The following is a 24,000-nucleotide window of genomic DNA, read 5'->3' as shown; positions in this document are numbered from 1 at the left end:
CCATGTGTGTTGAAGCTGGTATATTTAATGCGAAATAAAACAAGGCTTGGTGACTAAATGAGAGAATGGGTATTAAAAAACTTCAAACATGTGACCTCTTAACAGATTTTATCAAGATTTTATGAAAAACACCATGCAATATGGATTAAATGTATAAAAACTAAATGTTCTTTAAGTAATTCAATGGAGAAGCACGGTAAGTGTTACTCTTGTGACGTCACAGTATTAACTCCGCCCCCACTGCCAAGTTGAGCAGACCTTATATACTTTGAATGGGTATTAAAAAACATCAAGATTTTATGAAAAAACCATGGATATGGATTAAATGTATAAAAAATAAAGGTTCTTTAAGTAATTCAATGGAGAAGCACGGTAAGTGTTACTCTTGTGACGTCACAGTATTAGCTCCGCCCCCACTGCCGAGTTGAGCAGACCCTATTACTTTACCTCTGGGGAGGCCGACTTCGCCAGCAACCTTCGCAGCCTCCTCCATATTCGTCTCCCACGAACCAGAGAAATGGTTCTTCAGGGCGGAAACAATCTTCTGATTTAGCCGCTACCCGTCCTGAGATCCAAAAAATTCTTCACCTACGTGGAGGCAAAGACAGGAAACGGCAATTCATCACACCGCCCACCACAGACGGCCGACCTGAGTCATCTTTGAACATCGTAAGGGAGGCACTATCACACACAACATAGCTGACACCGACCAAAAGATCTGCCACGGAGTCTGGAGAGACTCTAGAGCTTACAGATTTTTCAAATTTCAGCCCCGCCAGCGTGAATAACTCATCCCCCCACCCACCCCATCAACCTCCAGGGCCAGCAGAAAAACATTTACGGTGTACAAGAGGCGGGAGATGAAGAGTGCTTTCAATGGGAAAAATACGACCAGCATTGTGAGGAGCCCAGCAAGTGGACCACCAACGAAGATGAACTTTCCCTTGCAATGAGTCACCTGGCAAGAGAATGCTTGGTTGAAGAAACACAATTTCTCCAATACGATTTTTTAAATATTTTGTGTAACCATTATTGCCACATTTCATTTATGATCACAAATATATTCATTGCTATGCAAGCTCTCCGATCATGTGCTTGTAAGGTTCAACTAAATCTGTATCAAATTGTATGCATGTTTATGCCTGTGAAGAAACACAGACGGCCAGACTTGTCCATGTTTTGATTTGTCAGAGAATTGTAACTATACTGCAGCTCGCAGCAGCCAATGACCTCTGTGAATATTCTGTACATAAATAAGTTCCATTTCAGCAATAAACTAGTCAACACACAATTGACATTTCATTCAGTACCTTCCTTACAACCTAATGCGTGCTGAGGGAAAATAACATTGGAACTGGTACATACAGTTCCAGAGAAACACAATGAAGAATAAAAACACTGCTGAGTCATCTGACTTGGCAATGGCATGTTTGAAGAATAAGATAGATATTGTTAGCTATGTTCAGAGACTAACGAAGAAGTGACGGCCTCCTATTTGATTGAGTCACAGAGCATCTTTTACCAATAAACTGAAACAAAAAGTTGGAGAAATTTATGAATTTCATGTGTTGCAAAAAGATGAATAAAATGAGAAAGGAACTGTTTTAGTTCTTTCACTGGCGCATGTTGCACTTAAACTAAGGATGGACATTTTGATCCATGTACCATACAAGCAGCCAACCAATGTTGCACATTCTTGTATTCCAGAAAACCTGCAACTTTTTCTTACAATATGCTTTGGCGGCCAGGATGCATGAGATAACATAGCTGATATTAACAATGTCAGGGAAGAGGAGGGTGATGGAACCAACAGTGATGCCACCTCAGGCAGAGTAATGCTTGTGGCACAAGACATTATATTATATGGTGTCAGAGGTGGAAAACTTAAAATTTTGCTTGGCAACCTTGATTTTTGGATTTAACTGGTTGCCATATTTTAACAAGAAATACCTTAACAAGTTGCATTTTCTGAAAATGGAACCCGGCTATTACTGAAACTAGCATAATTAGAGGTACGATTAACTTCGTTTCTTTTCACACAGACTGAACCACTCATGTGAACGGAAGGGTTCTGCCTGAAATTGACCACACTGAAAAGGTTCACTGAGCGTCTTACTGAATACATACTTGTCGAATGACTGACTACCTTAGCTTTCAGACAAGGCTCACTGGCTTAGCAATGCGGCTGAATCGTGGTTGCCTGCGTGAGTGCCTTTCATTGTCAGGCAGAATTCACAAAAATATCTTGTGGCTGAATATGTGGCTGAAATAATGAATTCCTAACTCTCAATCAAAGTACAACGAATTGCTTAATAATACGTATTTACTTGTGTGACAGTAATCAGCTTTCAAACAAGGCCCCTTGATTATAGAAAAAAAAAAAAAAAAAAAAAACGCTGAGCGTCTTGCTACGAAGAGGTAAAAGGAACATTCCTTTGTGCTGAACTATAAAGAAGCCGTACGTCATCCAGGGCAACCTCCTCCCCCTCCCTTATCCATGTGAACTATTCTTCCGAGAATCAGCATCGGCTTCCTTTGATTTGTTATCTGTCGGTGATTCAATAGCCCCACCTTGAACACATCCCAGAGGGCGTGAAGGCCTCGACAAATAACATTTGTTGCTGGGTGAATTTCAAGAGGCTTCGTAAGTTATGTCTTGTCGTGTCTACATTCTGCTCACTGGCCTCTTTTGATTTTATTTTCGCTTACTCGATGCGTAAGCCTACAAACTATTTTGCTGTTGTTGTTGGGGTGGGGGTTAGGAAAGCCTAAAAAAGGTTTGAAAAAAGGTGTTTCGCGTTGAGTTAGGAGTTTTATGATAGGATATTTATGATGTATTTATTAGAATGAAAATATAAAAAATACAATGTGCAAGTTAAATAGTACAGAAACATTATCTCTAATAAAATATAATGTATTTATTTCAATTTTCGTTGGTGAAATAAAACGCTCTACTTGAACGTAGATTCTAGCACACACCCCGAGTAAACTGGAGGTTAGATCACTCATTGTTACTTTCCTCCGTAGACTTGACTCTCGTTTTCGGTGTTTATATTAATTTAAATTTTTCATTATTACTCCTTCCATTCATGACTTATTTTGAGCTTTCTTTTGGAAGCAGGGCTTTCATTCGGGTACCCATGGCCTTCTCCTTATCTTCAGTAGGGAAAAGTATAGGTCAGTTACTTTATTATTCCTGAGTATAATTACACGAATCCCTTCAGAGGATCTCCTGTTTACAGTCGTCGAAAGAAAGTTCACTTATTCGTAGGAGATATAAATACTTTTGTATTGAGTTTCTATGTTGTACTCTAATTACGTGCACAATTTTAATTTTCTCCGAGATATATCCTTGAGACAAACACTAGCACTGATTAAATACTGCATTACAATACTTCGGGCTATGTATGCAACATAGGCTGCCTAGCTTCGAGGGGTTAATATTCACGAAATGCTCAATGGCATCTTTTAAAAACATGAAACCTCCGTCACCAGGACATTCTTATAAATCATCTCCTTGAGTCTCATCTATTTTCATTTACTTTTGACTCTCCATACTTACACGTTGTGCCCGATTTCTTTTTATCTCTCTTATCTAATTTTGGAATTCAGATCACCACGGTCAAACGCCCTTTGATTAAGAATCTCTTTTCAGGCTAACAAGAGCTGAATGATTTATTTCAGAACTGCGTGCCAATTCTCTCGATTCGCAAAGAGGAACACATCGGGTAACTCCCCCTCAGGAAATCAACTCTGAAGTTGAGCTGCCCGTAAGGAATGCACTTGAACGAATTCCAAGGAAATTTGCATGCATGAAGATTGCAAAGGAAATGGAAACATAAGTCTTTCCTTTTTCTATTGGATTTCATTTGGGAGTATATTTGCATTAGATCCTTGGTACAATTCAGACTCAAGTTTGAGAGAGAGAGAGAGAGAGAGAGAGAGAGAGAGAGAGAGAGAGAGAGAAACTGTTACGATCCCTCTGATTTAAACCATTCTTCTTAAGTTCTGTTGAGAGAGTAAAATTGTGTTTATATCCTTCTGACTGAAATCTTGTATTAGGTTTTATCTTCTACTTAGAAGAGAGAGAGAGAGAGAGAGAGAGAGAGAGAGAGAGAGAGAGAGAGAGAGAGAGAGAGTAAAACTGTTACTGTCCATCTAACTTAAATTCTTTATTCTGTTGAAAAAGTAAAATTTTGTTCATATCCTCCAAATTGAAATTCCTTATCTGGGTTTAAATTTTATTGAGAGAAAGAGTAAAAACTTAAGACTGTACACACACACACACATAAACACCCACACCCACACACACACACATACAAACCCACACACACACACACCCACATACACATCTAACAGTGAAATAACTCGTAAAACCGTCGATGGTTGGTAAACAATCTTTACGGCACAATATCATTGTAAGAGGAAACTTGGTTTATGATTAGGCAACGATTTTACCTTTTCTGAAAGCGAATTTATGTCAGAAGTCTATTTTGCAAACTATTTTTTTACCTATTTGGGCAAGTTATGTGGATATGTGTACAAAAATGCGCATGGAACTCTTGAACTATGTCGGTTCATATCTATTTTCTATTTTTAAATGCAGGATATCATATCACGACATAATTTATGTCATAATTTGACATACCGCGTTATCATAATATTGTGATGTTATTACTTAATAAAATAATAAATAATAATAATAATAATAATAATAATAATAATAATAATAATAATAATAATAATAATAATAATTATACCCTAATCCAGACTGTAAGGATTGTATCTGGGGATATCAGGATGGAGTTTGGAATAGAAAAATGAGCCTTAGTCAACATACAAAAAGGCAAAGTAACTAGAACTGAAGGGATAAAGCTACCAGATGGAAGCAACATCAGACACATAGATGAGACAGGATACAAATACCTGGGAATAATGGAAGGAGGGGATATAAAATACCAAGAGATGAAGGACACGATCAAGGCGATACTCAAGTAAAAACTCAACGCCGGAAATATGATAAAAGCCATAAACACATGGGCAGTGTCAGTAATCAGATACAGCGCAGGAATAGTGGAATGGACGAAGGCAGAACTCCGCAGCATAGATCAGAAAACCAGGAAACATATGACAATACACAAAGCTCTACACCCAAGAGCAAATACGGACAGACTATACATAACACGAAAGGAAGGAGGGAGAGGACTACTAAGTATAGAGGACTGCGTCAACATTGAGAACAGAGCACTGGGGCAATATCTGAAAACCAGTGAAGACGAGTGGCTAAAGAGTGCATGGGAAGAAGGACTAATAAAAGTAGACGAAGACCCAGAAATATACAGAGACAGGAGAATGACAGACAGAACAGAGGACTGGCACAACAAGCCAATGCACGGACAATACATGAGACAGACTAAAGAACTAGCCAGCGATGACACATGGCAATGGCTACAGAGGGGAGAGCTAAAGAAGGAAACTGAAGGAATGATAACAGCGGCACAAGATCAGGCCCTAAGAACCAGATATCTTCAAAGAACGATAGCCGGAAATAACATCTCTCCCATATGTAGGAAGTGCAATACGAAAAATGAAACCATAAACCACATAGCAAGCGAATGTCCGGCACTTGCACAAAAAGAGGCACGATTCAGTGGCAAAAGCCCTCCACTGGAGCCTGTGCAAGAAACATCAGCTACCTTGCAGTAATAAGTGGTACGAGCACCAACCTGAGGGAGTGATAGAAAACGATCAGGCAAAGATCCTCTGGGACTATGGTATCAGAACGGATAGGGTGATACGTGCAAATAGACCAGACGTGACGTTGATTGACAAAGTCAAGAAGAAAGTATCACTCATTGATGTCGCAATGCCATGGGACACCAGAGTTGAAGAAAAAGAGAGGGAAAAAATGGATAAGTATCAAGATCTGAAAATAGAAATAAGAAGGATATGGGATATGCCAGTGGAAATCGTACCCATAATCATAGGAACACTAGGCACGATCCCAAGATCCCTGAAAAGGAATCTAGAAAAACTAGACGCTGAAGTAGCTCCAGGACTCATGCAGAAGAGTGTGATCCTAGAAACGGCGCACATAGTAAGAAAAGTGATGGACTCCTAAGGAGGCAGGATGCAACCCGGAACCCCACACTATAAATACCACCCAGTCGAATTGGAGGACTGTGATAGAGCAAAAAGAAAGAAAAAAAAAATGTAAGTTCGCAAAATACAAAAAAAAATGAGAAGTAGTAAAACATATGAAGCGTTTTCCACAAAACAAAACTGACCAATAAAATATAAAGGAAATGAATCAAAATATATGAGGACCTGACGCCGTAATCATAAACTAATTATCAAATACATAATTATATATGTTTAAAATTAATATGATCATTCATGCTTTAATTTATTAATGAAATTAATAGCAGAATAGGTTATCCTTTTTAAGGATGTATTGGTAACTAGCTTTCTCATTTGCTTTATTTTGTTTTGTTTACAGTAGGCCCGGCGTTAACGAAAAACCTCCGTAAAATATCATCCGTTAATTAATGTTGGACAGTAAGAACTACTGTCACCAAATTAAATGTAATCAAATGAGCAAATGAGCAAAAAAAAAAAAAAAAAAAAAAACTGAATTATGAAAAGAAGCAGCGATTCTATGAAAAGCGGAGGACACACAACAACAAAGAGATGACATACAAAGAAAGGGTACTGACAATGGAGATGCCTTTAAGGCAACGGAATGATTTCATTGGTAGTAAACTGAATTTTCATTAAAAAAAACAAATTGGACAAAACAAGAAGTCGCAGACGAATGAAAAGGCGCAATATCAATCGTAGAACTTTCCTTCTATCGAATTATCAATTTTTCATGAGACTGTAATTCTAGCATTAAGGCAACAATGGCTGATTGCTTCACGTAGGAGGACAGGAACAGAGGCAATCTGACGCAAACGCAAGGGAGAGTTAGAAGGAAAATCTATATCTGTCTGTCTATTTTGAGCACATACATCGCAAGTAAAATGGCCATTTGTATTGTACTTCATGAGTTTGTAATAACAGCAGGAATAACAGTTGTAGTAGTAGCAGCAGTAATAATAATAATAATAATAATGATATCAATAATGGTTTATGTAAACATCTTCCCTTCAAAGCCTGTGGTTTAATGAGCCCCAATCAGTCAAGCAGTCTGTCCTTCAGTACATCAATCACTCGTCTAAAGATGCCAGTCAGTTCATGTCAGATGAAGTACAAATGAACGTGTGCATGTAATATCTCTAATAGCCTCCAGCTAGGTGTTTATCAAGCGAGACTATTATGAAGTATCAACTTTACATTTCTTCATCTAATATTCTTTTGGCCGGGAGCTACTATCAAAGAGCATTAGGTAGTTCCTCCCCAGGATTCTTGAAGATAAAGAAATCTGCTTATATGCGCTAAGTATAAAAGCTACTAGCCGGTTTCACACGATCGAGCTTTGTCGACGAACTTTGCTCTATGTGACTTCTGACGTCACATCGAGCAGAGTTCGTCGAGCTTGTGGACGGGCCTTAAGACTTTAAGCCCCGTTAACACATTCACGTATCAGGTCACGCGTGCCCACTCATGAACGGAAATTGGTAGTTGGGAACAGCTTACGAAAGTACTACGAAAACATCCCGAAATGCGTACCTATAATCGTGTGCATTCCGGGCGGGGCCGGGAGGTCGCTACGAACCATCCCAGCATGCGTGGGGAGCCGCGTATGCTTCGACCTGTTCAAAAGATACGTGCCTGCCCACGCCATGTGTGATCTGTCTTATCTCTTGCTTCAGACGCAGAGCGTGGTGCATCCGTGGCGTGGTCGGCACGCCTTCGGGGCAATGACGTGTGGTCCCCCGCTGCAGTTCCGATCCCACCAAGAACAGTGTGGGTCCACGCGTGATTCGGGAACATACGGAGCAATAGCACTGCTCCCCTGAGACCCATTTACGATGACTCCCACCGAGTCGGGTGTATGAAACGCCGTGCGGTGGGTATGCGGCATTAGTTCCTCTACCAGACAGGCAGCACCACCATCAGAATAATAACACAAATAAGATATATGCAAGTAACTATATAGTTGAAAATAACTTATATTCAAGGAAAATGAATAAAAAGGAATATGCAAAATAACAATTAAACAATAACAGTTATTCAATGAACTCAAACAAATATCAGTACCAAAATGAACTGAGAATAATAACGAATAAGACATATGCAAAATATGATATAATTTCTTCGGTTTTACGTCTGAAATGAAGGTGTTCTCTGAATTTGAATAAAAGATACCGTTATTACCTTCACTGTTTGCTTTGTTAGTTGTTTAGGGAGTGACTGGGATTACTCTCTCTCTCTCTCTCTCTCTCTCTCTCATCATTTCCCTTATCTAGTACAGTGTTTCTCTATCTATTTATCTATGTTTCCGTCTGTCCAAGCTTTTTTAATGTCTCGTTGACAAGACCACGGTCCAGTGGGCGCATGTTATGTTAGGTACGAATTGACCGTATTTCGTGCATTTGTGGACGGGGTCGTTACCACTGAAAGGTATTATTATTATTATTATTATTATTATTATTATTATTATTATTATTATTATTATTATTATTATTATTATTATTATTATAGCTGAAATAGAAAGGCAATGGGGGTGTTTTACTAATTATTGAAAATGTGATGGTAGTTATGATTCTATTTCGCGAATTATTTGTGGCGGTCTTAATGGGTCTGACGACGAAAAGTAAAAAAAAAATATATATTGATAAACAAACAAATGCGTAAATAGATGAATATATTTAATAAATATAATTCCTATTGGCAGTGAATGGAACTGAAATCACGTATGCAGCACGGCCGTTTTGTCCCTAACGTACTCCCGCCGACGTACGTTGGACTAACGTGAGGACGCCGCGTGAGGTCGTTACACACACGGTATACGAACGTGGGTGTTGCTTGCTCGGTCACGCACTACTTGTTGGGGTGTAGCCTATTGTCGTGGCAATTAACGAAAGCGCCCCGTCAATCTTGCGCGGTGCGTAGGGTTTTTACTCATTACTTCGTATATACGGTGTGCCGTCGTTATGTTGACTTACGGCCATCGGCCTGTGACACGCATCGAATTGATTGCGCCGACAAACCACCCGTTTAGCCACGTTTCCCATGGACATGCGTGGGCTTGATACGTGAATGTGTGAACTTAGCTTTACTCTCGGCGGTCACACAAGTTCGTTTCTAACACTTCTAGGAATCTCAAAAGCTGAAGGGTGTATCAAGCTGTCGACGCAGCGGGAAGAATTTTAAGCCCTATGTGTTCGTTAAAAGGGTGTCACACGCTTCCAAACATGAATAAGGTTAATTCCAAGATAAATATGACTATTTGATACAGATTAGCATTATAAGATGGTACAAGTTGCAAGTTGCCTCTCAAGGTATGATTTTATGCTATGTGATATATCCAATTTATGGAATCTACTGGTCATATAAATCATAAACATGGATTTTTCATTACCTTACTGACAGAGGGAGGTTACCACAAACCCACCAGGTTTATATACATGATGAATATAAGACTTTCAGACGTTAATTATATTAGCTCAAATAAAAAAAATGACATAAGATTCCTTTGCTCCTGGTTCTTACATTCCGCAAAAATCATTTGAGTGGTCATTTACTAAAGTGATGAGTAAGATACGCTGGATGTAGGAGGAGGATATAAGAGGCTGTTGTTAGAACATTTCAACAGAAGTTGTGATGTTATTTATTAGTTAAAAGAACGCTCTGAGAGGCCAATGAAAGGGCTTTGAAGTGTGTTAAGTCCTTACTAAATAAATCTGTTAATGGGCTCCTTTCCTTGAGTGATGCCAAATCTCTCTTTTGAAAAAGGGTTAAATTTATTATGTGATTCATGAAATACAGAGTACGGAAGCGGATTTCTTTTTACAGTGAAGAAACCCTACCCCTGAAAGTGAAGTAGAAATGATAAAATCTGTTTTGTGACAAGATCTTCATAAATGGACTTGATGAACGAAAGAAAAGTTATTCAAGCCAGACAAGGCTAGTAGCCCTTGGCTAGTAGTTTGATATCTCATTAATGACGTAAACCAGATTTACTTCAGACAATGAGAGGGAAAATATGATTCGAACTACAAAGTTCCAGAAATGCAACTCGGGCCAGAGATTAATGGAATTGGGAATACCGCTGATAGTTGCCTTTTTTTTTTAATAGCTTGTTTTATTTTCCGAGGACTGCGTTTACATTATATTCAGTGTGTTGTAGTGAGATGATATAGTTTACTAATCAAATTTTGTTGCGTACTTGTCTAAAAGAGTTGACTTCGTTATTCTGTTAAAAGGGTTTGTTTTTGCTGTATTCTGTCTTCTTATTGTATATGAAAGCATATGGAATATTAAGGACTAATTATATGAGGCTCGAAAATTATATATGTATGCATGTACATTTATAATAACATATCTATATTTATCCAGTATGTATGTAAGTATACACGTAATTTTACTGATAGCCATCTCTAACAGAACATGGCTATAGTTCTAAATCTTGAAAGGTAATCAGTTTATCTCCATGCTCTTCTCTCCAAGCGAGTTCCTGAATAATCTAACCTACCTCTGTCAAGAAGCAAGTTTGTGTGAAGGCTGCTGTCATGCCTTTGCTTAGAGTGACAGAGCATCGTTTGGGAAACCCTGTGATTCCCTGTTTCTGCTCCACAAAATAAGCCACAACTCTATATTGTTTTTATTGCCAAAGGATCATAAGATGCCACAGAAATTAATGCTTCTGGTCATATTATAATTAATTTCACTAAACGGATCTCCTTTTACTCTTCAATTTACTTTCCGATTATATATATATATATATATATATATATATATATATATATATATATATGTATATATATATACATATATATATATATATATATACATATATATATATATATATATATATATATATATATATATATATTGTAACATAAAAAAAATCTCTCTCTACGGTAAGGATTTACGAGGAGAATATATCAGGAAACAGTGACAACTCACTATAACTTAAAATGTACTTTAATAACAACTAGTAAGGAAATTAAAGTCACAAACAGAACATTAAACAAATTACGGACGCTTTACACAAAAGCAAAGACTCGCTATACAGCACTTCATCAAGACTACTAATCACTAATCACTGCATTTTACAGTATAATACCCAAGTCACAAAGCTTTACATCAACACAACATATAATTCACTGTAACATCAAAAAGTTAGTGGCAACCAACGTTACATCACACAAGAAAACGTCCAAATGGATAAACAGTACATTACCATATATTCCTCAAAACTTGATACACTATTATAATCACTTGTTTGTTTCAGCTCCAACGAAAATCATCGTTTGGGCCTTTATATACCCGACTCACGCTAGACATCCATGGACCAAATATCATATTTTCGGTACATTATCCTTGGCGACTACCGCCTACGCCAAGCGCTACTGCCATCTGTTGTCTAGTGTACACACTTTTTTTCTATGCAAATATCAATTTTCAACCTTTTCTGCAATTTTGTTTTACATTCAATAAATCAATATTCCTTTACATTCCCCCCCTTTTAACTCAGCGGCTCTCTCCTCAGTCCATTCTGAATTTTCACTCTTACAGTCTTAAACATTAGCTACTTCCATTTAGCAACTGTCGGAGACTGCCACGTCGTTGGTAACAAGCACTTTCCTTTAAATAATCAACAGATCTAGAGAGAGAATCTGCAATGACATTTTCTTTGCCTGCTATATGGTGAATATTTAGTTTGAATGGTTGCAAAAATAAAGACCATCTTAAAATTCTCTTATTGTTGTGCTTACATTTATTAATAAAGGTTAAAGGGTTATTATCAGTATATACGTCTATTTCAGAGTTACTGTTAAGCAAGTATATCTCAAAGTGCATTAAACTCAAAATTAAACTTAAAGGCTTCTTTTTCAACAATACTGTAATTTAACTGGTGGCTATTATATTTCTTTGAAAAGTAAGACACAGGGTGTAAAACACCATTATGTTCCTGTAATAATACACTGCCAGCTCCTACTTCACTGGAGTCTACCTGTAACTTGAATGGTAGATTAAAGTCTGGGGATTTCAGTACTGGCATAGACATTAACATGAGCTTAAGTTTATTGAAGGCATCGTCACATTCCTTTGACCACACAAACTTCACATCCTTTTCAGCAACTCTGTTAATGGGTAGGCTGCATCTGAAAAGTTCTTACAAAATTTTCTGTAATACCCCACTGTTCCCAAAAATTTCATCACTCCACGTTTAGATGTAGGGAGGGTCAAATTCTTTATGACCTCAATATGACAATCAACATTTGTTTCACTTGGCCACTTCCTATTTCATGACCTAAATATTGAAACTGTAGTTTTTCCAAATTCACATTTGGCAAGGTTTATCGTAACATTAAATTCTAATAACCTCTTAAAAACATCATATACTTTTTTAATGTGATCTTCCCAGGTTTCTCCAACAATAATAATGTCATCTAAATAAACAAATACACCTTCGAAATCCTTCAAGATATAATTCATCTGACGTTGGAATGTCAGAGGTGCATTACATAAACCAAATGGCATTACCTTATAATTATAAAGTCCATGGGGTGTAACAAATGCAGCAATATCCCTGCTGTTTTTGTCTAACTCAATTTGATAGTATCCTTTCAATAAATCAATTTTACTTAAAAAAGGAAACTTTGCTACATTATCAATTATATCTTCTACTCTGGGCATAGGATATGAATCTTTTATAGTTACATTATTTACTTTCGATAGTCTGTACACATTCTTGCACTTCCGTCAGGTTTGTCGACTAGAATACATGGGCTAGCCATTCACTATGGCTTTCCTCTGCTAGTCCGTGTTTCAGTAAATAAGCAACTTCGGTCTTTAACTGTTGTTGTTGCCTCGGCGACATTCTGTATGGACGCTGACTTATTGGAGTCTCTTCTCTCAACCTGATTTTATGTTGTACTCCTTTTATCCTTTTAGGATGGTCTGAAAATAGATCTGAAAAGTTTTGAATTAGCACTTTAAAATCATGCTGCTGTTCATCAGATAAATGAATACATAACTTCCTAAATTTTTCATCATCACTCAAATAATCTGTATTTTTTAATCTAAGTTCAATTTCTTCTTCAACGTCTTTTTCATCATCCTCTTTTGCAATTGACAACACTCCACTGGATTCGTTATACTTCTTTAATTTGTTAATATGGAAAGTTTTAACTTTCCTCCGTCCTGTAGGAAATTGAATTCGATAATTAACTTCACTTACTTTTTCCTTCACCGTGCAAGGTCCTATATACTTCTGGTTAAAAACCTTACCAGCTGTAGGGAGATACACTAGAACCTTATCTCCTATGTCGAGTTCACGTTTTGCAGCCTTTTTGTCGTAATTTCTTTTCATCTCTTCTTGTACTACTTTAAGATTCTCATGTGCTACTTTCCATATTTTCTTTATTTTTTCCTTCATTTCTTGTAACGTGCTAGAATCCTTCTCATCTGAAATCAACTGATTCTTTATCACCTCCATGGGTGACCTTACCTGATGGACATATACTAACTGAAAAGGAGAATAACCCAACGATGAATGTACGCTATCACGAACGGCAAATAGCAACATTGGTATGTAGACATCCCATTCCTTTTCATTTTCACAACAGTACGTGCGAAGCATGGTTTTGAAGGTTCGATGAAATCGTTCGACCACTCCTTGGCTCTGTGGGTGATAAGGAGACGATAAACAATGCTTAATATTCTGACAGGCTAAAAATGAGGTAAACTTTCTAGACGTAAAGTTGGTTCCTTGGTCGGTTTGAACTTCTTTTGGCAAACCTACCAGCGAGAAGAACTTGTTAAGCGCTTCAATTATCTTATCAGCACTCACTGTTCTTAAAGGAATAGCCTCTGAAATCTGGTAGCACTACACATAATTGTCAGCAAATACTCGTTACCTTTGCTAGACCTAGGCAGAGGTCCTACACAATCCAAAACCAGTTTCTCAAAGGGTTCTCCTGGAACTTCAATGGGTTGCAATGGCATCACCTTAGGGTCATGTTGAGCTTTACCTACTTTTTGACATAAATCACAATTTTTACAATATTCACTACAATCTTTCCGCATCTTAGGCCAAAAAAATACCTTAATAATTTCTCATAAGTTTTGTTTATACCTAAATGACCAGAATAACTACAGTCATGAGCAATACCTAGAACAAAATTCTTATAACTACTTGGAATGACCACTTGTTCTACAACATCATTAACATTTCTACTCGTGAACTTCATTAGGATTCCATCCTTTAAAAAGTAACACTTGCCTTCCTTCTCGATATCATTTATATCAACAAGGGCATTATCTCTTATTACCTTCAAATTATCATCTTCAATTTGAGATTTAACAAATTCTTCCTTATTAACTTTCAGCATTCGCAAAGGAGTACTGACTTTACTTACTTGTAGTGTTTCCGGACTATCTTTAAACAAGTTTTGTAAATCCAAACCGTCGTCATCATTTACCTTTCCTTCGGCACTCTTACTTCTTGTAGTAACTGCACAAGCAGGAAATAAGTTTGGAAATGTACATTCAACTTCTGTAATAAATGAAGAATTAAAGGGTTTTTCTGTCAAAATTGGATTACTGCTACCAAAAACTCTCTCTCCACATACATCATTTCCAAGAATTAACTCTACTCCTGACACTGGGATTTCTCTCACCAAAGCAATTTTAACATATCCCGAAATTAACGGAGTTTCTAACCTTACTTCTACTAATGGAGCTGAAAACTCAGGTCCAAACCCACGCAGAAGTACATACTCTCCAGTATCCTTCCTCTGGTCATACATATTTCTTATCATTACAGACTGTACCGCTCCGGTATCTCTTAACCACCTTACTTTCCTTTTTTCAACACAAGGGAGGTGTAACCAACCATCTCCCATAAAAGGGTCATACAATTCAGTACCTTTGGATGTGGACTTCTCTTCAGGTAGTCTCACTCCATTTCCTTTTACAATATCCTCAATACAACCAACATTACTAACATTTTGAACATCATTGTTACCTATTTTGTAACCTATATTCTCATCAACATCACATATATTATTACTGTCGATGCTATCGTTACAATACCTCTTACCTGGCTAAGGGGAGAAGCAAACAAACAAGGACCTCTGTCACCACATGCTTGTGGTTGATTCAACAATGCAATGGTATTTTCAGGTTTATGATCATCCTTAAAATGTACAGGTTTATCTTTAACTTTATTTACCACTTGAATTGGACGGTTTATTGTGCGATGTGGACAACTCCTACTGATGTGTCCTGGTTTGCCACAACTGAAACATACAAAATCTCTAAAATTTTCGCCTATATTTTGGTAACTAGGTGTAAACTGATCATTTACACTGTATCCTGCTTTTCCAGCCACTAACACTAGGACCAGAATTATATTGACTTGCCCCTCTACTACCTCTATTAAAGGATTTATTATAGACTCCACGAGATGATACCTGTGAACTCGTAGTCTTACCTTGTGCCTTGTAATTTGCTGCTCTTCCCAAACTCTGCTCCTTCCAATTTTAGGAGTGACGTCAGTATTATATAGCTTATGGGTCAATGCATAATTATCAGACAATCTAGTGGCTTCATCCACATTATCTACATCACGTTCATCCAAATATGTTTTAATAAGTGGATTAATACCATCCTTGAACTGCTCAAGCAAGATAAGTTCCTGAAGTTTACCGAAATCACCATTAACCTCTCGGGCATTCATCCACCTATCATACCACAGGCGTTGTTCCCGTGCATACTCCATATGAGTGCGACTGTCTCTTTTTATCCAGCTTCTGAACTTCTCTCTATACCTCTCTGGCACCCATTCATAAGCCTTCAAAACTTCAGATTTAACTCTCTCATAATCCTTGGAATCATCTAAAGATAAGGCAGCAAATACTTCCCTAGCCTTTCCTCGAAAGGAGGTTTGAACCAACGTGCTCCATGACGTTCTCGGCCATTCACGCTGTTCTGCCACTTTCTCAAATTGTAAAAAAAAATGCATCCACTTCATTTTCAACAAAAATTGGTACACTTTTTACTGCATTGTCTATTCTAAAAGATTTTGGTATTTCTCTGGACTTTTCTTCTACTTCAAGTTTCTTCATCTCTAGCTCTATCCTCTTTTGCTCAACCTCTTTCTCAGCTTCTATCTTCTTTTGCTCAACCTCAATCTTTTGCTCAACCTCTTTCTCAGCTTCTATCCTTCCTAACCTTTTTCAGCTCTCTCATTTTCTAACTTCTTTAGTTCAACAGCTTTCTCATTCTCTAATCTAACTATTTGCAAATGAATCTGCATCTGCTCAACACTCATCCCTTCATAAAAAAGTTTGGACTTTTTTGGTTTAACCTTGCGTGACTTGGTTTTTTCACGTACGGCTTTGGCCCCTTCCTCTTCACTTGCACTACCCTCTGTATTATTTTCACTAGCGCTTTGCTGGCTATCAGTTTCTTCCTCTTCCCAACTCATTAGTAACAACCCTTCCTTATCAGACAAAATGCTAAAGTCATTAGCGCCTCACTTACTTTATTTGAGATTTCTTGCTTCCTTGCAGATTCTGATACTTCTACATTATAGTTACCTAGCTAGAACAATCCAGTCTATTTAGTTATACCTTCTAACTTTTCACTACTAGGACTACGTATGAAATCTTTCAAATCAAACATCTTTAATAACCTGCTCAAAATAACACAGCAAGACAAATATTATAGCACTAACACTATCACAACTCTCCCCCCTCTCTAAAGTACATGGAAGTACTGAAAAGCAATTAACAGTAGGGATACGTCAAGTTATGGTCGAATACGCCTCGACATGAATAAAGCAACAATTAATAAGGATACGTTCGGGTTTCGTTCGATAGAATGAGTAAACACTGAGTATGGATATGTTCGAGTTTCGTTCGATAGAATGAGCAAAAACTAAATAGGGAAACGTTCGGGTTTCGTTCGACAGGCCCCCATGTAACATAAAAAAAAATCTCTCTCTACGGTAAGGATTTACGAGGAGAATATATCAGGAAACAGTGACAACTCACTATAACTTAAAATGTACTTTAATAACAACTAGTAAGGAAATTAAAGTCACAAACAGAACATTAAACAAATTACGGACGCTTTACACAAAAGCAAAGACTCGCTATACAGCACTTCATCAAGACTACTAATCACTAATCACTGCATTTTACAGTATAATACCCAAGTCACAAAGCTTTACATCAACACAACATATAATTCACTGTAACATCAAAAAGTTAGTGGCAACCAACGTTACATCACACAAGAAAACGTCCAAATGGATAAACAGTACATTACCATATATTCCTCAAAAACTGATACCACTATTATAATCACTTGTTTGTTTCAGCTCCAACGAAAATCATCGTTTTGGGCCTTTATATACCCGACTCACGCTAGACATCCATGGACCAAATATCATATTTTCGGTACATTATCCTTGGCGACTACCGCCTACGCCAAGCGATACTGCCATCTGTTGTCTAGTGTACACTTTTTTTCTATGCAAATATCAATTTTCAACCTTTTCTGCAATTTTACATTCAATAAATCAATATTCCTTTACAATATATATATATATATATATATATATATATATATATATCTATATATATATATATATATATATATATATATATCTAATAAAAGGAGCCCATAAAAACACCAAAATATAGAGAGAAAAATACTATATTTCAGAGACTGCTGCCTCCCTCTTCAGGTAGATGAATGAGGAAAGTTTATGTTGTTGATGTTGTTGTATTGAGCCAACACTTCTTGTTGGCACGAGCCTTTCCCTTTTTCGGCCCGTAGGGAAAAGTTTACAGAAAAGGTGGTATTTATACCAAGAGATCCATCCACAGGTAAGCCAATTTAGGTCACCCCCGCTAATAATCTTCCTTTAATCTTCTTAATTGTTGGTTGAATGAAAATCTTGTCGATCATATCTGAATCCTATGTTCCTTTTGAGATGTTCATTACCTGCCTCTCTTTTATCAAGGCCGATTCCGTCATTGACTCTTGTACCGGCAGTTGCTGCTATAAATTATACGTGACAAATTCCAGTTTTTTCTATGGTTATGTTCATTTATGTGGTTGAAAATAGCCGAGTTCTGTTGCCCATACCTAACTGACCGTTTGTGTTGCATTAATCTCTGGGGAAGTGATTTTCCTGTAAATCCGATGCAAGACTGGTCACAGTCCTGGCATGGGATTTCGTAAACCCCTGTGTCCTTGGGGGATGTCTTTTGTCGGACGTTAATCAGGGATTTGGCTAAGATGTTTGGGAAAGTAAATGCAAAAGGGTTAGGTTTTCTGAGGGTCTGAGTCACCGTCTTAATCCTGTTCAAGTGTGGAATTTTTATTCTATTGTTGGGTGTATCTCTGGTCTTGTCTTGAGGGGGTCGGTAGAAAATTACGTTTGCTTTGTGAATTGCTATCTCAATTATATGGTCAAGATACTTTAAAAACGAAAGTTCCTTACGAATTAGTTCAAATTCTTTTTCCAGGAAATCTGTGGAACAAATTTGTAAGGCTCTTAAGAACAGATTGCTGGCCACACCTATCTTGATAGCAATGTCGTGATAGGTAAAGTAGTGAATGTATGAAAGTGAGAATGTTGGTTTTCTGTATATGGTAAATTTGTATTCTGTCGTGTCTCTAATTATTAAAACATCAAGAAAAGGAATTTTGTTGTCTGTTTCCCATTCAACTTAAAATTTGATGCTGGGCACTAATGCATTTAATTTTGAAAGGAATTCATTAAAATTGCCCCACCTATTATCCCAAAATGTTAGAATATCATCTACATATCTCATCCACAGCATGTTTTTGGGTTTTATTGCATTTATTTCTGTAGTTACAAAGTATTTCATGTGAAGATTGGCTAAAACAGGACTTAAAAGACTACTTATACTACACCCGAATTTTCGCTTATAGAATGATTCCCCGAATGAAAATATGTTATTAGATGCGCATAATTCAACTAACTTTATTATTTTGTTAAGCGCCAATGGGAAATGATCTGAATAGGGGGATAATTTTTCCCTCAAAAACTGAAGAACGTCCTGTACTGGTACTTTTGTGAATAGGGAATCTACGTCAAGGCTTAAAAGTTTTATGTTGTGAAGTGGTATATGTGCTTCTCTGAATTTGTTACATAAATCTTCCGAATGTTTATGTGACGGAGAAAAAGTGCCTAAAAGAGGGGAAAGGAGGCCAGCTAACCATTTAGAAATTTTGTAATTGAAAGTTCCGACACATGAAACGATGGGTCCGAATGGAAGATTGTCTTTGTGAATATTAGGAAGGCCATAAAAGTAGGGTAGTTTAGGATTAATTACTTTAAATTTCTCTAATAGTTCAATACTCTTTTTGTCTTGGCCAATTAATATTACTTTTAATTAATATTGCTTTTCGAAAAAATTCTGTGGGGACGTTTTGGAGGGGATTTTTCGTCAATTTGTCGTAAGTGTTTGTGTCGCTAAGGAGTTGGTTGATTTTGTCGAGGTAGAAGTCTTTGTCCATTATTACGATTTTGCCGTCTTTGTCGGATCTACTTATTATAACATCTAACTTTTTTAAACATATCTCTTCACGGCTGTAGTTTTTGTCAGATATGAATATATATATATATATATATATATATATATATATATATATATATATAATATTATATATATTATAATATATATATAAGCAAGGGACACCTCTTTCCAAGCCAACTCTCCTCTTAGGAACATCATTTCCGAAAGACGTTAAAGCAAAATAATTTCATATCGCTGTTGACATTAATAGCTGGTCGCAGAGAATTTGCTTCGCCTACAAAGCTCTTGTTATTCTTTCCTTTGGCAGTCTTTCCACTACATTCCTAGACCATGTGACTGCGTTAAAACTCCTTTCCAGGTCACTTTGCCGCTCCTGGAGACAAGCCTCGATCATATGATCGTCCCAGGCGCTATTAAAGGGAGTTCCTGAGTCAGCGCCACAGGAGGCACTAATCCGGGTCCACACACACCAAAAGAGAAAGTTGGGCGACCACGTGACACGAGATCACACATATTCGGGCCCGACATTTTAGCATATGGTCATCAAAGCCAAGGTGGCACAATAGAAAACGGACAACTCCAGCAAGAATGGGAAATTAATCCAGGCGAAGGGACAAGATGGCCAACAAACGATGAGTTCTGCTCCCTAAGAGGCATTTCCCAAACCACTCGGCTGATTTCTAGTCCAGTATACTTCCAGTGCCAATTCCCTTAATACACCCACCCCAACCATCGTCGCATCTACGAGGACTCATCTCTCCAACACAAGGTACAACACCAGGAATTCGATTTTTGCCAGTCACATACTAGTTCCTTTGTCTTTCGTTATTCCATTTTCCCTGCTTCCAATACAATTCTCATACAGATCCAACTTTTCTTATTGTTTATGTTCATAAGTGAATTCAGTAGTGTTATACCCAAGGATCCGTTGGCACCTTCAGTTCATCCTTGAACCCTAAATTGCGCTAATTTACTCAGTTAATCAAATGCACTCTCCATAACTGACGGGGTTTTCCGACTGTGGATCCCTCTGCTTCGATTGTGCTTTTATTGCCATGGTGAAACCACTGCAATATGATTCACGGTGCCCTTGAAGTGAAATCCTCGACATGCAGCTATTTTCTTTTCATCTTAATTGAGTCCTTTGACGGGATCCCATTTACCTATCATAATTATTCACATCTGATTTGTGTTGTTGTAAATATCTGTGATTCTGGTTATCCTCAGAGTTTATCTAAAATTCCCCTTTGTAAAAACGCTCTCAGCTCATTTTCTTTTCTTCAAAAGAGAACGTAAGGTGACTATACTCTGTTTTTTTCCATCTGTCCATCCGCCTGTGGTGTTTTCACACGGTAACACTGCGTCCCGGGCTTTAAATAGTTACGCTATGTGTAAGTTTTAGGTAAGTAAAAGGATATCTGGGTGTTACATTTGCAACTGAAAAGTGTTTTAATAATTTACTGTATGCGAATTACACTGTTAATATTCGAAATAGGATATTATTTAAAGCCTGGGACGCAGTGTTACCATGAGCATAACCACAGGCGGATGGATAGATGAAAAAAAACAGAGTATACGTGACACGAGATCACCCATGCAGGCCCGACATATTAGTCTGTGGTCAACAAAGCAAAACATGAAGTCAAGACAGAAAATAGATGAATCCTGCAAGAATGGGAAATTAAGAATGGCAGAGGGATAAGAGGACCGACTTACGATGCCTCTCGTTAGACACATCAGGTACATTCCTAACACCTACTACCCTTTGAGCTCTGCTACCTAAGAGCCATTTCCCAAACTACGTAGCTGACTTCTAGTCCAGTATATATTTCCAGTGTCAATTCCCTTAATAACCCCAACCCCGTCATCGGCGCATCTACAAGGACCCATCCAAAGTACAGTGCCAGGAATTCGAGTTTTGCCAGTCCCATAGTTCTGTTTTCTTTTGCTATTCCATTTTCCGTGTTTCCAACGTAATTCTCATACAGACCTGACGTTGTTATTATTTGTGTTCATATGTGAATTCAACAGTGTTATACCCAAGGATCCGTTGGCACCTTCAGTGTATCTTTGAACCTATAATTGGACTAATCTCGTCAGTTAAGTGAAGTGAAATCCCCGGCATCCAGTGTGATTCTTGTTATCCTAAAAGTTTATCTAAAATTACCCTTTCTAGTTGCCCCTCTGATTTTACTGTCATTTTTGACGGTCAGTCTGGATGAAGTGATAACAAAATTATTTTTGTAATATATTTTGAAAACCCTTTCTCGCACAAACTTCATTGAACAAACTGGACGTTTTGACTCCAACGGCATCCACACGACTATTATTATTATTATTATTATTATTATTATTATTATTATTATTATTATTATTATTATTATTATTATACTTTAAACCAATTACAATGCTTAGTCACAAATCCGTGATTTACTTTACTCCACAATTCCTGTTGATTTTTACTTTCCTCTTGATTTTACACGGAACTTCAAAGCTCCCAGCTCTAATCCCAGTAATGGAATTTAGGAGAGGACACCTTTAAGAGAGGCCATAGATACAACTGATCTTTTGATCCTTCGGCATAGCTACGATATTAACTGTTACGTAAAGAGAAGCTGGCATGAACGGGAAATACTGAAACTCGTTTTTGTTGTACACGAGGCATATGTTGGACATTATATATGGGTAATCATGGTAATTTTATATATATATATATATATATATATATATATATACCCTATTATATATATATATATATAATATATATATATATATATATATATATATATATATATATACATCATATATATAAATATATATATATATATATATATATATATATATATATATATATTGCATATGTATATTACCACTTCGTTAACATAACCTTTAAATTTACAAGTGTTCTCTTTATAGCTTTATGTATGAATCTTGAAAAATTCCGGTTTTTGCCACGTTTGACAAACAGGATTGCAAGCGGACGGTGGATGTGTCCTGTTTCCCCTACCTACCCAGTACCCACCCAGGCCTTGACGTAGATTCCCTATTCACAAAAGTACCAGTTCAGGACGTTCTTCAGTTTTTGAGGGAAAAATGATCCCCCTATTCAGATCATTTCCCATTGGCGCTAGACAAAATAATAAAGTTAGTTGAATTATGTGTATCTAATAACGTATCTTCATTTGGGGAATCATTCTATAAACAAAAATTCGGGTGTAGTATGGGTACTCCTTTAAGTCCTGTTTTAGCCAATCTGTACATGAAATACTTTGACACTTCAGTAATAAATGCAATAAAACCCAAAAACATGCTGTGGATGAGATACATAGATGATATTCTAACATTTTGGGATAATAGATGGGACAATTTTAATGAATTCCTTTCAAAATTAAACGCATTAGTGCCCAGCATCAAATTTAAAATTGAATGGGAAACAGACAAAAAAATTTCTTTTCTTCATGTTTTAATAATCAGAGACACGACAGAATACAAATTTACCATATACAGAGAACCAACGTTCTCACTTTCATACATTCACTACTTCAGCTATCGTGACATTCCTATCAAGGTAGGTGTGGCCAGCAACCTATTCTTAAGAGCCTTATGAATTTGTTCCACAGATTTCCTGAAAAAAAAAATTGAACTAATTCGTAAGCAGCTTTCGTCTTAAGGTATCCTGACCATATAATTGAGAAAGCAATTCACAAAGCAAACATAATTTTCCACCGACCCCCTCAAGACAAGACCATAGACACACCCAACAATAAAATAAAAATTCCACACCTGGACAGGATTGAGACGGTGACCCAGATCCTCAGAAAATCTAACCCTTTTGCATTTACTTACCCAAACACCTTAGCCAAATCCCTGATTAACGTCCAACAAAAGACATCCCCCAAGGACACAGGCATTTACGAAATCCCATGCCTGGACTGTGACCAATCTTACATCGGATTTACAGGAAAATCACTTCCCAGGAAATTAATACAACACAAACAGTCAGTTAGGTATGGGCAACAGAACTCAGCTATTTTCAACCATATAAATGACCATAACCATAGAATAAACTGGAATTTGTCATGTATAATTTATAGCAGCAACTGCCGGTACAAGAGCCAAATGATGGAATCGGCCTTGATTAAACACAGGCAGGTAATGAACATCTCAAAAGGAGCATGGGATTCAGATATCATCGACAAGGTTTTCATTCAACCAACACTTAAGAAGATTAAAGGAAGATTATCAGTGGGAGTGACCTAAATTGGCTTACCTGTGGATGGACCTCTTGGTAAAAATACCACCT

The sequence above is a fragment of the Macrobrachium nipponense genome, chromosome 3 (assembly GCF_015104395.2).
Source record: "Macrobrachium nipponense isolate FS-2020 chromosome 3, ASM1510439v2, whole genome shotgun sequence".
Taxonomy (NCBI): Eukaryota; Metazoa; Arthropoda; class Malacostraca; order Decapoda; family Palaemonidae; genus Macrobrachium; species Macrobrachium nipponense.
This window is presented reverse-complemented; position numbering follows the sequence as displayed.